The following is an 11,764-nucleotide window of genomic DNA, read 5'->3' as shown; positions in this document are numbered from 1 at the left end:
AGCTTTACTGTTTCTTTGTGTGTTGGACACTGAATTATACACTTGAAACCCAACATGAGTTTTACAACATACACTATATTGCCAAAATTATTCACTCAGCCATCCAGATCATTGGATTCAGGTGTTTCAATCACTTCCATGGCCACACGTGTATAAAATCAAGCACCTAGGCATGCAGACTGCTGCTACAAACATTTGTGAAAGAATGGGTCGCTCTCAGGAGCTCAGCGTGGTACCGCGGTAGGATGCCACCTGTGCAATGAGTCCAGTCGTGAAATTTTCTTGCTACTAATTTGGACTATTGCATAGTCAGCTGTTAGTGGGATTATAACAAAGTGGACGTGATTGGGAATGACAGCAACTCAGCCACAAAGTGACAGACCATATGAAATCACAGAGCGGGCTCAACAGATGCTGAGGCTCATAGTGCACAGAGGTTGTCAACGTTCTGCAGAGTCAATAAGTACAGACCTCCAAACTACATGTGGCCTTCAGATCAGCTCAAGAACAGTGTGTAGAGACCTTCATGGAAAGGGTTTCCATGGCCAAGCAGCTGCATCCAAGCCTTGCATCACCAAGCACACTGCAAAGCATCAGATGCAGTGGTGTAAAGCACGCCACCAGTGGACTCTAGAGCAGTGGAGATGTGTTCTCTGGAGGGACAAATCACGATTCTCTGTCAGTCAATCTGATGGACGAGTCTAGGTTTGGCAGCTGCCAGGAGAACAGTACTTGTCTGACTGCATTGTGCCATATGTGAAAAGTTTGGTGGAGGAAGGATCCTGGTGTGGGGTTGTTTTTCTGGAGTTGTGCTCGGCCGCTTAGTTCCAGTGAAAGGAACTCCTAATGCTTCAGCGTACCAAGACATTTTGGACAATTTCATGCTCCCAGCTTTGTGGCAACAGTTTGGGGATGGCCCCTTCCTGATCCAACATGACTGTGCACCAGTGTACAAAGCAAGATCCATAAAGACATGGATGATGGAGTTTTGTATGGAAGAATTTGACTGGACTCAATAGAACACCTTTGGGATGAATTAGAGCAGAGACTGTGAGCCAGAAGGCCTTCTGTCCAACATTGAGTCTGACCTCACAATGAGATTCTGAAAGAATGGTCCAGAATGCCTATAAACACTCCTAAACCTGTGGAAAGTTTTCCCATAAGAGTTAAAGCTGTTATAGCTGCAAGGGGTGGACCAAGATCATATTAAACCCTGTGGATTAAGAATGGGATGTCACTGAAGTTCATGTGTATGTGGAGGGAGGCGAGTGAATACTTTTGGCAATGAAGTGTAACTGTGATCTCAAGAGGAAAAACTGTACACACCATAAAACCATGTTCCTTGAACTTTCGAAAAACTATTGACTCTCAGCTACTGCCATATGAAATTTAGCTTAATATCTGTAAATCCAACAGAGTTATTGTCATTTTTGTGTGGGCTAATGTCAATTAGCTGTGGTGGCCATCTTGAATTAGACTGACCCCAAAAGCAGATCAATTGTTGATGCACATCCAATGATTACTTTCTGACAGTTTCATTCAAATTTGTCCAGTGAGATATTTTGCTAACAGCTGAACAGGCTTGACTCCAACAATAAAAGCTAAAGTTTTAAGCATTAACGTTTTGTAACAAGCAGCACTTAGAGTATGACTTTCAGCTACAACCACACCACAGGTACAGTATTGGCAAAACTGACTAAACTACAGCCTTTGTTTGTGTTGGTCAGTTAGCTGTGGCATCCATTTTGAATAATGTTGGCTCTAAAAGTTATTCAGGTGTAGATGTACATCCAATAATTACTTCCTGACAGTTTCATTAAAATCCACCCCGGGCTCCATGAGCTGTATGGGCAAAAACATTATTGCCCACTTTTTACCTTTCAGTGGCGAGTGATTTAAAAAGTAGTAGTTGCTGTTGTACTGTCAGACGGGAAAATGGTTTCATAATGTATATTTGTGCAAAATTTAAAGAAAAAGAATCACTCAGAATTAACCATAGCACCACATATACTTTATTTTAAAAACTACAAGAAATCAGTTTGTTTCTAATAGTCAGAAAACATTTTTAACACCTACAGTTTTCATTTCTGCTTGTGTTATGAATATAGTGACATAAATAAATGACACTTGCAGATGTACTCTGCTTACTAACGCTGTGTGTTTGAACACACGTGTGTGTGTCATGACGGCTGTGCTCGAGCCGATGACAAACCGACACGCCAGGAAGTCAGTGACAGACACACAGCTGTCACACTCTGATGAGTTAAAATAATAATAATAAAAAATGTATAAATTGCCATGTGGCAATTTCCTTTGAAAAGTCTTCTTTTTCTCTTTCTCTGTAGAGTTGCTGTGAGACTGATAATAAAAGTGATGAGGACGATGATAAAGAAAACCGTTACAGCTCGGGAAATAAATTAACTGTTAAGCAATTTTCTTCGGCTGTTATTCTGACACAATGTCATTAGTTTGCAAGTAATTCAAAACAAAACAAAAAAAGACGTCTTTTATTTCCTGCCTCACAACAAGCTGTTGTTTGCTGCCCAGCAGCCTTTGTTGTGTTTCACACAAAGATGGTGATTTATGAACATTCACTGAATATCTTCTGTTTTTGTCTCTGGTTGCAGACTGCAAAACTGACAACAAAACAACCGAGGTAAAGATGCTGCATTTAAAGAATGCTGGAAATATACTCTTTATTTTAGTGTTGTTAAAGGAATATTTAACTGAACTGATTTTCAAACATTAATAACTAAGAAATATGTTTAAAGATATGAATCTACAGCCTCAGTGAAACTGTGAGCCTGCTTTGTTAGTAATGACATATTTACCTTTAAAATACCAACTAAGTTATTTTTACAGTGCAACACAACTTGACATAACTGTACTTTTTTAAAGGCATGACAGTAATCCTGAGACTGTTTTCCATACTACCCCAAACTAAGGCTCAAAAACAGTTGATCCTGTTCTAAAAAGTGATGTCAGAACAAATCAAACCACAAAATGCTGACAGAAAATCTTCATTCTGATAGAGGAGACGAGTCAAACTGAGCCATTCATCTTGGTTAAGCAATAGAACAGCACACAGTGAAATCATGTAAATTAAAAATACATATATATACGTGGGTGTATATGTTTAACAACATGACTATTTGTAAAAGTGTTGCAGATTTTCTGTAGTTCCCCTGAATGGTGTGCTGTAACAAAACTCCAGGTGTACCACAACTACAGTAATGTATTTTCAACAAAAATTTAAATATATTTCTACTGTAGCATGCTGGCTTTTTGCAACATCCGTTTCCCATGACAAGGGTAAATATTAAATATAATATTAATATTATTTTACCCTGTAAAAATCTTCCTCAAAGCAGTATTTTTTTCCATGACACTTCAGAGGGTCTTTAAATGTCAACAGAAAAATAAAACCATTGAGCCCACCAGTGTGGACAGCCCACTGAACAAATCAAAGAGATGGGGAGCGTCCCACTCAGTTTTGAAGACATTTAAGTGTCTTTTTCCTGGACAGGGTAAACTAAAAACATTCAGTTCAAATGTTTCTTTAACAAGCCGAGAGACACTTGAAAGAAGCTCTTAAAGCAATAGTTCAGATCGCTAGAAGTGCCATCCTGTGAAAAGGTTATGAGCAGTTAATATCTTACCTGTTGCAGATAGCTCTTTGAATAACCTCAGTCTGTTTAAGTTGGAGCAGAGAAAAGCCTAAGTGGACTGCTGCCGTCTCAAAACAACTTCAGTCTCAAAATTTTCACAGCAGCGTAACACAATTAGTTATATCTAACTCTATATTTTTTGTGAGCTCAAACAACAGCACCAGGAGCATTTCTGGTGCGGCCTGAGGCGCTTTCTGCTGGAATGTTGGAATATTTCTTTCAGAATAATTATGCTCAAAGAGCTATCTGTAACAGGTAAGATATTAATTGTTCATAACCTTTCCATAGAGCCCCACTTCAGAGTATCTGAACTGTCCTGTGCTCAGTTTTAGGAAATATATCTATAAATATTAGCAGGCAGGCAGTGGGAGTAAAGTTTTATCCTGTGCTCTAAAAGGAAGTACTGTATATACAGGCGGGGGAAACAGAAAGTCACTTTGCATTTTTTTATGCAGTGTGTTCTCATTTTTATGTTAATGTGTGCATGTTTCATTTGGTTGCATATTGTCATAGCAGACAACCTACAGACGTTGCAAACACAAGACGAACAGTATCTTCAGATCGCGACAAATAAACGGCTTCGGCTCTAATTTGTTTCTCTTCACCGTTCAGCTGTAACAGCAACTTTAATACGTGCTGTAGAACACATATTCTCTCCGTGAAGGATCTATGGCCCGGGCAAAACCGTAGACAAATGGAAATTAGCTCAACAAAAACAGGAGTCTCGCACACGGAGAATTTCAAAGTCAGTTACACATATAGAAGAATATTATCTATTCTGGTGAAAGTGTTTATAAATTATGAAATGTGACCAGTTTACACATTACATTCAGGTTATAAATGCTGACATTGTATAATGCACCTATGTTGTGTGTTTAGGGCTGTATTTACCTCATTTCTAAGGCCTGGAAAGGACCAGATGTTTGTTTGTTCTTATCTACTGACGTAAAACCTTAGAACCAACGGGTGGGGTGTAGTTTCTTCTTACCGTGGCTACACATTGTGGAAAAATAAAACCCAACACAAAAACAACGGCGCCACGACTTGATTCAAACGCAGTCGGCCGCTTACAGAGACAATCTTCCCGTCTTTTCTTTGGGGTTGAATGGCTTTGATTGCGCAGGTCTTCACACAGTCATTATTGCGCTGACTGAAACGTGCCATTGTCTTCTTCATCTCTTTCCGTGTTCGTGTTGTAATTTCCTGTGAACGACGTCGTCGTCCCCCCCCGACCAGCACCTGGAAAGGGACTCTGCATTTCATAAAATAACAGGTGACCCTGGGACGGGAAAACAAGGACGGGGTGGCCCTCCAAATGTGCGAATGGGGAGAACTGAGGCTGGAGTCTGCAGCAGGATTTGTATTTCTGTTGCACACACACTAACACACACATATCTATATAGAGTTTGTATGCACAGGGTGATAAACATGCTACCTCCCCCTCAGTGCAAAGATAGAAAGACTGAGTGTGGCCTTCTTCTCTATCACTATTCAGCACCAGCCTGTGTGGGTGGCCTCCCCTTCTAGTCTTCTTTTCTTCTTTCACTCTGTCTCCGGTTTCCATTTTCAGCCAAATTTCCCCCATGTGTTTTTGTTTTTTTTTTTCTCAGGAACTATTTCTTTTAATGAATTAAACTTCCTTTCATTTTTGTAAATCCTTCTGTCATCTTCATCATCCTTGTCTTAAAGGAAATCTCTTCGGTCCAAAAACTCTTTTATCTGTTAATGTTTTTTTCCTCCTGTGCAGAGGTAAAAGCTGGACTAACCTTTGCTGAAGAATGAACCATTCAGAGGAGGTGAGCTTTTTAATTTTGACTCTAAATGTTCTGTGGCTACAAACACATCAAGACAAAATAGAAAGTGGAAACTACAAGAGCACAAATGGAGCTCTACACTTTCACTCATTCATCCATTCATCCTCGAGTTCGGCAGCCTTAGCAGAGAACCCCAGACCCCTGCTGCCCAGCTACGCCCTCCTTTATTTTCCAGCTTGATCACCAGTTGTTTGAAGCCCTTGTCCACACAGAAATGCAATTTTTCCGAAAGAATCTTTTTTATTTGTCCTTGCAATAAATAAATGTGGCGCCATTTCTAAAACGGTCTTCTTCCACATGGAAAATCTACCCTTCTGAGGCTCCTAAAATAGCAAAGGCTGAAATAGTAGGAAAAGTCTGAAAAATGAGACAGAATCTTGTAACTGAGTCGCTGATCTGCTCTCAGGTGTTCTCCCAGAGGGACAGTCCCGGAGCATCCTCCCAGGGAAATGTGTTGTTTTATCTGTGTTGACGCTGAGAAGCAGTGGTCGTACTCCTCACAAGGCAGAAGTCCTCATCCTACACCTAAAGGTGAGTCCAGCCACTGGTTGAACAAAGCTTTGTCATTGTAGCCGCACTCTTTTGGTCATTATATAACTTGTGACCGCTGGTTAGGGTTGGAGCCTAGGTCAGCTGGTCAACTAACAGCTTCAGCTCTCAAAAGGTTAAGACCAAACCAGGAATATTACCATCTGTTAGGACATCTAAAAGACCTCCTGATCTGTTCAACAAATGCAAGATGAGAGAAGCAAATCAGTGGCCTGCAGCCAGGGTACAGACTTGGTCTCAGAGAGAAAAGAAAATGGCTTCCCTAGCCACCTCAAGATACAGGTTGGCAAGAACAGTGGCCCAGCTAATGGTCTCTGATGTCACCAGGCTTTTAAATACCAGCAAAGACGCACTGATCATACTGTCCCAGAAAACCCGAATGTTAAAAAAAGACATTCAAAGTGAAGACGAACTTGTGCTCTGAGCTCTGGTCTCATGTTTGTCCGTTTCTGTAAACGTTGCTCTGGAGTTTGGTTTACCAAACGCTCCCAAGGTTAATGCTTTTTGTAAAGTAAGACAACAATTCATCCGGACATGCAGCATTTAAGGCTGAACAGAAACAGACAAAGTGGTTAGTGTGGACATTAATAGCTAAATACAGCAAACTTCAAAAACTAAAGTTTGATAAGAATTGGCTTTGAAACGGTTCAGACATTAGGACTGAAAGAAATCCAAGTTATTTCCTTCTGCTTCTGAGCAGAAGGAAATAACTTGTAGAGAGGAGAGGAGGGGGGGAAATCATCATTTTTTTGCCTTCCTTGACTTTTTAATAACCCAAACCTAGAACGGTGCATCTTGTATCATTCAGTAAAATCTGCACGAACCGCATGTCTGGCTGAGAGTGAAGCGGTGAGTGATGACTGGCAGAATGTGATATTGGGTCGGCGCGGGATAAATGAGTACACCCACCTTGTCATTTTTAAAGGAGACATCACTTCGCGTGACTTCAAACAAGAAACGTCTGCCCATCCGGCTCCATCCTCGCAGAGGGTGTGAGGATGGAGTCTGATGTCAAAACAAAGTTCAGCTGAACTTGCCATTTTCCTGAGGTGACGTGAGGACTGCAGTCACGCGCCGAAAGCAGAAGACGGTCTGTCTTCGGCTGCTTTGGGCTGTCTTGCTTCTTTTTTTTTCTTTTTTTTTTTAACCTTAATGAGAACATCCAAAGGAAGAGACGGAGAAAGGAAGGAGCGCGGATACTTGCGAGCGTCACAGCTGATACCAAAAACTGCGTCTGCTCACGTAGACTGGCAGCCTCCATGCCGCCTCAGTAACAAGCCGGAAATAATGAGCCACTTTATCACTTTTCCTCACACACACAAAAAAAGGAGCGTTAGCACTCCTGTCCCAGTCACGCATCACAAAAATATAAATGTCTCCCTGCAGCTAACTTCCATTTACTCTTTGTAAACTGGTATATATATACTATATAAATATATGTTTGTCTTTCCTTTTCACTTTATGTGTTAATAACTGATTTGCAAACGGTGTCAGGCGCACAAACATTTATATACCGGAGCGTAAAGTTTCTTCTCAGAGCTGGAGTCGCACACAAGCAACTTTTAATGACGCTCTGATGGACCTAACTTTAACCTCCCAGCAAACTGTGTCCTGTGGGAGAGTCAGTCCTATTTTTATGGAGCATTTTAAATAGTTTCTCCGTTTAAGTGACTGACGCTGCCCAGGGTGTGCTTCACCTCCCACCCAGTGGCAGCTGGGATCGGCTTGCAATCGTCCCTCAAACCTGAATAAAGTTATCCGTCAAGAACTTACAGTCTCTGCTGAAGGACTCTTTAGTTAAAAACAACAAAAAAAAGTGCCTTTTTTTTCCTTTGCAAATTGATTTTCTTTGTTTCAAACCCTGCAATAAAATGCTGCGCTGTGAAATGCGCTGACAGATGTGAGAGGAATGTCTCAGAGATTTGGCATTTTTGCAAGGTTGTTTATTTTATTTTATTTTTTTCATATATTTGAATGAAAAGAAAGAGGCTAAAATTAAATAAATAAATCAGCTTTGCAGCCCTTCCACAGCAGCATTTGCTTCTTGGTTAAAATTCGGTTTAAAAAAATGAAATCCTTTTGCCACTTTGCCCTGTCGACATTTTTAAACTGGTGTAATTTAATAATAGGGTTAATCTCTTTATTTTCCCATTTTAAAAAAAATGCGCTCACAAATTTGTTTAGCAGTGAAAATTAGCAACATGCTGAGAGCGGAAAGCCGTAATTTAAATATTTTTTCCTAAAGATACGGTTTGAACCCATTCATGACCAGATGTGGCGTCTAAACCAATCAAATCAAGATAAAACGCCTCCTCATACACAAAAATCTATTGGCCTAATCATAAAGTGCCCACTATCTCATGCCAACACCAGTGGAACATCTCAGACATTTAGAAATAACTTAACCATACAGACAGAAACAAACACACAAGTATTTGTTGCACTTCAGTAACTGGGTGTGTTACCAGCCTGTTCCATCAGTTTCTGGACTCTAACAGATGAACTCGACTGGTGAAATTTGTTAAACCTTCTGAGCTGCGGCTTAAATCTTTTTTCTGGGAGGTGAAACTGAGTCACTGTTCAGTTCCTGATTGAAAATTCAGCCTTAATTTAAGTTGTTAAATGGGAATAGAGACCTTGAAACAACAGCCAGGTGCTCTCATCGTCTGATCGCTTTTCGGTGTGCGTTCGCTTCCCTGTCAGCAAAGCATCTCGTGAAGCACTGGACAGATATTTATTGAGCGTCTCAACCCAATTCAAGATGCCAGTCGGCCTGAGCAAGCCCAAAAATGGCTACGATTCAGTCAGTGTTACAAATGCTGAGCTTGAACTTGGTGTGGTCATAGCAGATCACCTGAAATCCTAGTTTAAAACTTCAGCATGCAAGATGGAAGGCAGTACGCTTCCCTATCAAGAAATGCTAGTTATTTTTTTAATTGGTTAGACTGCAGGAGTACCAAAAAACTAAATGTGTTACGGCACCGAAATGAACACGAAAGACAACAGCGAGTGAAACGCATTTCACTGCTAATCTGTGCCTTTAAAAATATGTTGGAAACAAAGAACCTGTGACCTTATCCTTTAATTGGAGGCGAGATCCACATACGCCGTCTCGTTTTTAATTAATAGTGATATGAAAGCTGAGAAGGTTTAGTTACACGGTGATGAAGAAGCAGGATCGGTGAGCCGCAGAGCAGGCGAGACACGATGCTGGGAAACGAACAGATCTGCTGGCTCTGAAAGCCTCAAAACTCCTTAATCCGACTTTCCTTTCAGGAGCAGCAAGAAACCTGTACCACATCTTTCTGCACGCAACATTGCCATCAAAAGTAATCATACACGTCTGTGAGTCAGAAGGCAGGCATCCGGCCCCGGAGCTGAATGGCAGCAGGGTCCGGGGCCTTGGTGGTGATGTGAAACGGTGATCTGTGAGCTCCAGGCTGCAGCTCCTCCAATGGGGGACTTTTTTTTACCGTACGGCGGAGGAGAGAGAGAGTGGAGCACTCTGGAGAAAAGTATTTAACCTTTACCTGCCTCCTTTAATGTCACTCCGTCCCAGATAAGGACCACAGCAAAAACAGAGGCGAGGAGAGGGGGTGGAAACTGCGGAGCAATGGTGCCCCCGCGTGGTGACGCGGGGAACAACACAAGAAAAAAAAGAAATAAAGTAGGGAGGAAACAGGTAGAGAGGTTCAAAGTAGGATTAGGATGGACTTTTATTATTTGTTTATTATGCAGTGTGAAGCTTTATTCTTTGACCAGCAGTTTAGACACTTTATGACCAATATTTGTTAGTAACGACTCATTTTTCTTGGGTTGTATTCGTTTTCTTAAAATGGAAATAAAGACATTTTTATGGACTTGATTTCACAGTTTGATGATGTAACTGACTGAATTTGCAGTTATATTTATAAGTGAATTTTCTTTCAAACAAAGCCTGAAGTTTAGGAGGTAAATGCAGTATTTTACCAGCAAAGTAGAGCAGAAACTTAATAGAATCAGGGTCTTACAAAAAAACTACAACATGTAAAACCTTTGGATTAGATTTTGATCTTAAAGGTTAAACTTTGCAGTAGTTTTCACTGCTCACCACTACTTGATACACTAACAATTAAGATACTGACATGTAATTATTGATTAAAACTGCTTCTAAAGTTGGTGACACCTTCATTTCATTATACTTTTATATTATATGTTTATTTTCTGACTCTACTACTTAAAGCTGAAGTTTTAAGCCAAGATCTCACACAGTGAGTAACACTTGGAGTATGTGTTGTGAATCCCACCCAACTGTGACCACATCAAATTGTAGCTTAATATCTATAAAGTTGACCAAATTCTAGCCTTTTTTGTGTTTTCTATGCTCATTTGGCTGTGGCAGCCATCTTGAATCAGGTTGGCTGGAAAAGGTAATTAGTTGTAAATTCATCCAGTGGTTCATGAGATATTTTGCTGACCGACAGACATGCAAACACACATGCAGATGCAGACAAAAACATGCTCACCCGCCTGCCTCATGTTTGGACTCAAAGCTCTGCAGACACACACAGGACATTTCTGGTGGCAGGGACTACAGCAAAGCATCATCCCAGCGGGGTACCGAGATTGTACCGAAACGTTTACAGCTCAGCTCATCGTCTTCTCCAGCGTCAGACACGTGACAAAAACAGGAGAACGTGGACAACGTTCCCTTTGCCTCCCACAAGCCCCCGGGGCCTGAAAATTAGGGCTGGTGTTGCTTTTGACGAAGGCGGCAGGCAGACAGATAGATGACACACATCGGTGGGTCTTTTCAGCAACAATAATAAAAAAAATTTAATAAAATGGACATGAAACGTTCCTGCGTGCTTGGTGAGCGCCGTGCAGGAGCAGGGAGAGTGTGGCTGCAAATGTCATGGATTCCCTAAATCCGTCTGGAGAAGTGTGAAGTGATGTGACCCCAGGGTAATGTGTGTGTGTGTGTGTGTGTGTGTGTGTGTTTGGATGTGGCAGGTGCATCATATTTGTGGCTCACATTGGTTCTGATGTTCAGATCTTGTATGTGTGTGTGTGTGTGTGTGTGTGTGTGTGTGTAGACAGTCTAAAGCTGCATTTTAGCCTCATCTTTCTAAAGAGACCAGATACATTTGGGGGGATTATTTCACATTGGCCCCTCTTGCACATGCAGGTCTTTGACAAACTGAATTGAATCTACAGAATTGGCTTTTTATTTCAGTCCCAAAAACAGGCCTGGGGTCAGAAGTACAAATGATGAATTCACCTAAATAAAGACATTTTATTTCAGAAAGAATAGTGTGAATTCTGATGCATTCTTCTTGCCACGTGTCAACATGTTCTAAAAGTAAAAGTCTATAAATACTGTAAGCATGGAAATGGAACAAAATGCAGACAATTCAATGGAAACGTACTGATTTTCAATTAGTATGTTGAATAATAAAATATTTTGATTCATGAGATAACACACACACACACACAAGTTCCACCTTTCAGCTGCTGGTGTCCAATCTTCTGTAAATCTGTAAATTCTTCCTAGAATAATGATAATAATACCATAGAAAACACGAAAGCTCCTAACCCTCCGATATCAGGGTTGAATTCAGAGGAGATCAGCAGGAAGTGAGCAGGTGTAACGGCACTAAAAACTGAACACTATTAAACTAACTAACAGAAAGCTCCACAGGACAGGAAGTCCAGGAGGGGTCAAAACCAAAAACCACAAACATAAATCAAAGT

This window comes from Kryptolebias marmoratus, linkage group LG20, assembly GCF_001649575.2.
Source record: "Kryptolebias marmoratus isolate JLee-2015 linkage group LG20, ASM164957v2, whole genome shotgun sequence".
NCBI classification, from domain to species: Eukaryota; Metazoa; Chordata; class Actinopteri; order Cyprinodontiformes; family Rivulidae; genus Kryptolebias; species Kryptolebias marmoratus.
The sequence above is the reverse complement of the archived record's forward strand: the minus strand, read 5'-3'. Positions refer to the sequence as shown.